This window comes from Nyctereutes procyonoides, unplaced genomic scaffold (assembly GCF_905146905.1).
Source record: "Nyctereutes procyonoides isolate TBG_1078 unplaced genomic scaffold, NYPRO_anot_genome, whole genome shotgun sequence".
Lineage (NCBI taxonomy): Eukaryota > Metazoa > Chordata > Mammalia > Carnivora > Canidae > Nyctereutes > Nyctereutes procyonoides.
The window spans coordinates 23,719,658-23,726,041 of record NW_026575020.1 but is presented as its reverse complement, the minus strand read 5'-3'; the positions used below and the strand labels follow the sequence as shown (position 1 = coordinate 23,726,041).

The following is a 6,384-nucleotide window of genomic DNA, read 5'->3' as shown; positions in this document are numbered from 1 at the left end:
AGAACTGTCTTACCACCTGTGGGAGGCTGAATAAGCTCTTCCCACCCCACCCCAATATGTCCATATCCAAATCCCCAAAACTGTGAAAGTTACTTTCTATGGCAAAAGGGACTTTGAAGAAGTGATGAAACCCTTAAGATGGAGAAACTATCCTGGATTATGCACTTGGGCCCCATGTAATCCCAAATTCTTATAAGAAGCAGGAGGAGCAGAGCCTGTAGTAGGAAATGTGGCCATGGAATCAAAGGGTTGAAGTGATGTGGAGAAGAGGCCAGGAGGCAAGGAATGTAGACCGCCTGGAACAGCTGACAAGGCAAGGAAATGGATTCTCCCCTGTAGCCTCCAGATGGTACCAGCCCTTTGAACACTTGGCTATATCCCAGTGAACTCTAAGATAACAAATTAGTACTGTTTAGTGGCGCCTGGGCAGCTCAGTCAGTTAAACGTCTGCCTTTGGCTCAGGTCATGATCCCAGGGTCCTGCTTGGCAGGGAGTCTGCTTCTCTCTCTACCCACCCCCTTCCCCCTTCCTCGTGCTCTCTCTCTCTCATAAATAAATACAATTTTTAAAAAGAATGACAAATTAGTTCTGCTTTAAGTCACTAAATTTGTGTTAATTTGTTATAGCGGCAAAAAAAATTTATATACCACTTGACTGACTGAGCAAGGGTTCCAGCATTTGTGCGCTCTCTTATTACTATTATTTTTTTGTCAAATGGTCCGTCATTGAAATATTTTCTTAATTAGCAGGGCATTCCACGGCACCCCTATTGATGTCATTTGTGATGTTATGAGGGTGGCGGCATCAACATTGCAGCCCACAGACTGGGCAGTCCCCACAATATCTTCAACGGTTCCAGAGAGTTCTCTGACAAACGATTGCTGCTGTATCTCTCAGGCAATATCGACAATCTCAGCAAAAGTGATATTTCCACTGTGCTTAACGTTTTCCTTTCTGTCTCTTGGCGGGTCTGTGAGGGCTTTGCTAAGCAGGGCAGAGGCAGATGGTCCCATTTCAATCCAGGTCTGTCTGTTCCTTTTTTTTTTTAATTTTTATTTATTTATGATAGTCACAGAGAGAGAAAGAGAGAGAGGCAGAGACACAGGCAGAGGGAGAAGCAGGCTCCATGCACCGGGAGCCCGATGTGGGATTCGATCCCGGGTCTCCAGGATCGCGCCCTGGGCCAAAGGCAGGCGCCAAACCGCTGCGCCACCCAGGGATCCCCAGGTCTGTCTGTTCTGAATAGTCAGTTTCACCGTCAGCCTCAGACCCTTCCAATCACTGGTTGCCTGGGCAATGTCATCACCAATTTTTTTGGAGACAGCCCTACTGGGCCCATCTGTGAGGCCAGGGCAGATGTGACACCGACTTTGACTTTGCCATTGGTGCACTCCAGGTACACGACTGTGATCTCCTTGGGCTCAAACTTAGGCAGCATGGTGGAGGCATCTGGTGTGGGATCAATGTGGATTCCAGATGGACCACTGAAACAGTTTGTGTGCTCTGTTTTTTTTTTTTTAAGATTTTATTATTTATTCACGGGAGAGAGAGAGAGAGGCAGAGACACAGTGACACAGTCAGAGGGAAAAGCAGGCTCCACACAAGGAGCCCAACTCTGGACTCGATCCTGGGACTCGATCCTGGGACTCGATCCTGGGACTCGATCCTGGGACTCCGGGATCACACCCTCAGCCGAAGGCAGATGCCCAACCGCTGAGCCACCCAGGTATCCCTTGCGTGCTCTATTCTTGAGGAAGAAGGGAAGTACCTTAAATACTTGACAGTTCCACCTATTAGCTGAGTACTGATGGAAGTTCCCCGATCTGTTCCAAAGAGGTCATTTCATTTTGCCAGGAGAATAGAAGAGGAAGTAGAGAAAATTAGGTAATTAAATAAAAATGACAAGAGAATTAGCATTGGGGCCACGGTCACTCAGAGAACGTGCCATGAGACCAATATTTGTAGGGAGAAAGAACTTGATGTTATGACAAAAACCCAACAAGAACAAAGACAGATGAGAACCAGGTAAAACTGACAGCCATCTCAGCCAGGCCTTTGCCTTCACAGTCATTTCTCATTAATTCAAAATGTGACCGGAGCTAGATCTCAATGCTCTTGTTAATTATTTTTTTAAGGTAATTTCATCATTGTAATTGAGCACACCACTAGGGGCCATCCTATAAGTATGTATGTTAATGACCACATAAAACACACTGAGCCAAACGTTTACCCATACTAACTGCCCCCCCCCACACCTTTCGACTCTCCAATTATAATTTATAGAGAACAGTCTGCCAGGTAGAATCACCTGTCATCCTCCATAAAGACCCAAATGAGAATTTTTTCCTGTGAAGCTTCATGTTTAATCAGTTCCTTCTGCCCGTTTCTCACAAAAGTCCTTCTGCCACCAAAAAGAAAATTAAGCCTTGGGGTGGGAGGTGGGTAGTGGGGGGAAGAAAAGAAAACCCAAACAGGTTTCCATTTATGTGGTATCTTTCAGGATGATTGCATTTTGAAAGCAAGGACAAGGTTTTATATATGCTGTTCTTTTTCCCTTAGTGGCCTGGATATACTTAATCTTTTTTGACTGAAGTATTTAGGATCGTCCTGATGATTCTAATATTGATCACTTTGGTAATTACTGTGTTCTCAGTTGCAGATATCAGAATCCACTCTAGCTAGTTTTCACAGAATAGGATTAGAGCAGACTATTAGGTAGTTTAGAGGATTTCTAGCAGTGCCAAGGAAACAGGCTAGGATACTGCACAGCCAGAAGAGTTCCAGAAGAAATACCCAATCATAAAATGGACTGTTCCCATGGAAACCCCATCGCTGCTCCTCACTAGTCAATACCTATGATGCTAGAGGCAGGACAGAACTTCTACCAAAGCTTCTCCATCATCATAGTTACAAAAGATGGATCCACCCACAGGCAGTTGTCACTCCATTTGAATCATTTCCGCTGCTGGGGCACATGGGCATTGGTTTGCCAGGAGCTGGGTCATATGCTGAACTCTGGCCACAAGAGAGAGTCCAGGCACTGGAGCGAATGTTGTGTGGGTCAATCTGTGGCATCCGTCATAATGGTCGTATCTACTTCAGGTAATTTGTATGACAGAATGGTGGTAATCATGAGGTCATAATGAGAGTAATAGCTCTTTTGGCATGCTTTCTGTGTCCAGCACTGTGCTAAATATTTTATGTCCTTTTATGTACATATTCCTCAAATCAGCACTAGGAAGTAGGTACTATTTGTATCCTTGCATTATAAGTGAAGGCACTGAAGTACAGAGAGTTAATTAACTTGCCCCAAGTCTCACGGTAAGTAGAGTCAGGATTCAAACTCAGGCCTGTAGGGATCCCTGGGTGGCGCAGCGGTTTGGCGCCTGCCTTTGGCCCAGGGCGCGATCCTGGAGACCCCGGATCGAATCCCAGGTCGGGCTCCTGGTGCATGGAGCCTGCTTCTTCCTCTGCCTGTGTCTCTGCCTCTCTCTCTCTGTGTGTGACTATCATAAATAAATAATAATAAAAAAAAACAAACAAAAAAAAACTCAGGCCTGTCTAAACTCAAAGTCTGTATTTTCAGTTAGTGTTTAATGATACTTCATTTATTATCATCTTTTTAGTCCATCTGTGAAGGCCAGCTTGACAAACGAATCTGCATTTCCCAAGTTTCTAGAAGGCTTTGCAAACACTGGGTCTCTGATACTGATGCAACCAGAAAAAGAAATTGAAATTCTGAACGTAAACTGTAAAGTAAGGGGTACATCCGACCTGCCTTGGGTTATATTACCTTTGTGTCAGATCTAAGGTGATCAGCCAGTGATAGGAAATGCACCAGATGGAAAAAGTCATCTGCAAGAATTTACCTCTGAAGAGGATGGAAAAAGTATTAAATTTCTATATCAGATACAGCCTATGTAGGTTACTTTATCTGAAGCAAGGTGGAGGGAGCTTAAAAAGATTGACCTTAACTCTAGGCAAAACCTAAATGATTTTCTTCTCCTCCTTAATTTCCAATCCAGACGGACAAGACAGGACATGTAGTTACACAAGGATCCTGCTGCGTTTTGACCCTCGAGGCTGGGGAGCAAGTGCAATTAACATTCCAAGGTGTGAATTATTTCCCGCCATCAGAGCCCCACAGCATCTGACTGTGATTACAAAGGCTGAACTGCAGATTTCTTAATGTACAGTGTACATATTAAAGATATACAGAAGACTTCAAAGTTATAAATCCAAACATTGCATTGTGTGCAGAACCACTGAATTACAGAATGGGGGGGTAGTTTCAAAAGAGCATGGAGTTCAGTGTGTGCCACTTGTTTTTAAGTTAAAACACAAAAAATAAAAAACTAAGACTGAGGGGCGCCTGGGTCGCTCAGTTGGTTTAGTGTCTGCCTTTGGCTCAGGTCATGATCCCCAGGGTCCTAGGATTGAGCCCTGCGTTGGGCTCCCCATGGGGAGCCTGCTTCTCCCTCTCCCTCTGCTCCTTCCCCTGCTCCTTCTTTCTCTCTCAAATAAATAAATAAAAACAAAAAACTAAGACTCAAACTAACTCCACTGTAGTCAAGCTTTTATTTCATTCTAAATTTGTGTCATCCTGTCGAACTGAGACCCACAGGGAATAAGGTCCTGCAAATCCCTGGACCTCCTGGTATCTGGGGTAGACCCAATTGCTGCCCTGAACTGGCCTCCTTCAAGCAAAGGTCTCTTCTGCACACAGAACAATATGTTCTGGGCAGCCCTGGTGGTTTAGCGCCGCCTTCAGCCTGGGGCCTGATCCTGGAGACCCAGGATCGAGTCCCACGTTGGGCTCCCTGCATGGGGCCTGCTTCTCCCTCTGCCTTTGTGTATGCCTCTCTCTCTCTCTCAGGAATAAATAAATAAAATACTTTAAAAAACAACAACAATATGTTCCAAACAGTAGAATGGAAATCACTAGTGGGAGGGGTGTGCATAAATGGACTGTGAATGATATATGAACAAATATTTTTCATTTTCATACTTGTTAGTTTAAATATGTACTAAGAAAAATGTATAACATCAAATGTGAGATTCATGGGTACTGCTTATAACAAGTCTAGGAGTTGTTATAAGAGGAGGGAATCGCTGCAAGGAACTGTATTAACCAAGTCGTTGTTAAATAAATAAATCTAATGGTGCTCTGGTTGGCAAAACCAAAAATTGTTCAGGTTGTCCTATGGTGAGGGTGTGTGGGGAAACTGTCAAAGGGGATAATAGCTAGATTCAGGTGCCTACTCTCCTGTTGTTGAGCTGGGGAGACCTTGAACAAGTCGATTCTCACCTGGAAAGCTCCCCATGGTGTATCAGGGGCTGGCTCAGGAAGGAGGGTGAGGCTAAAGCTAGGGTAGTGGTTTGGGAAGAGTAGGAGCTCGACAATCTAGACTCCTACTCTTCTCAAACCACTACCCTAGCTTTAGCCTGAGCAGCTTTCTTTTTTTTTTTTCTTTTTAGCCTGAGCAACTTTCTTTGGTTTTTCCATACTGGGCTTTTCTTCTTAAAAGATTTTTAAATTTTTATTTATTTATTTAAGAGAGAGAGACAACAGGTGGAGGGGCAGAGGGAGAGGGAGAAGCAGATTCCCCACTGAGTACTGAGCCTGATGAGGGACTTGATCCTAGGATGCTAGGATCATGATCTGAGCTAATGGCAGAGGCAGAGGCTTAACCGACTGAGCCACCCAGGCACCCCTCCATATTACTGGGCTTTTAATGGAAAAATAGAAGGCACTGAGAAAAAAAGAAGGCAGATTTTAAAATTTCTTTGGGCAGCTTTTTAAACACAACTGGCCTATTCAACCATCCTAAAAGGTTTTCTGAAGTCTAAGGGGGAATACAAAATTACCTTTAGTTAGCTATTTATTGTAGCTCATATATTAACATCAGGTCAAATTTATAGTAGGTAGATTTTGAATAGAGCTGTATTTATTACTATGTTGTATGCACATTTTTAAATGCTTTGAAGCCCCTTGAGTGTATATTGATGTTATGGAGCATAATCTTACTTCTATTTTACAAGATAGTTTATAGTTGTTGAATCTGTTTATCTGATGCATTGCTGATCATGTCAAAAATATATTAGCTTCATAGTTCTAAATTAAGAATGTGATTTCCAATTACTACATTATTTTTTCTTTAAAGATTTTATTTAGGGATGCCTAGGTGGTTCAGTGGTTGAGCGTCTGCCTTCAGTTCAGGTCATGATCCCAGGTAGAGTCCCGCATCGGGCTCACAGCAAGAAGACTATTTCTCCCTCTGCCTCTCTCTGTGTGTCTCTCATGAATAAATAAATAAATGAAATCTTTAAAACAGTATTTGATAATGTATTTAATAAGGTAATGATACAAAGTTTCATGCCCTC

General features: G+C 43.3%; 1 pseudogene; it reads right to left on the bottom strand.

Moving 5' to 3' along the window:
- Window positions 1–738: 738 nt before the first annotated feature.
- Window positions 739–1,453, bottom strand: LOC129517507 (60S ribosomal protein L12-like; annotated as a pseudogene).
- Window positions 1,454–6,384: the final 4,931 nt, after the last annotated feature.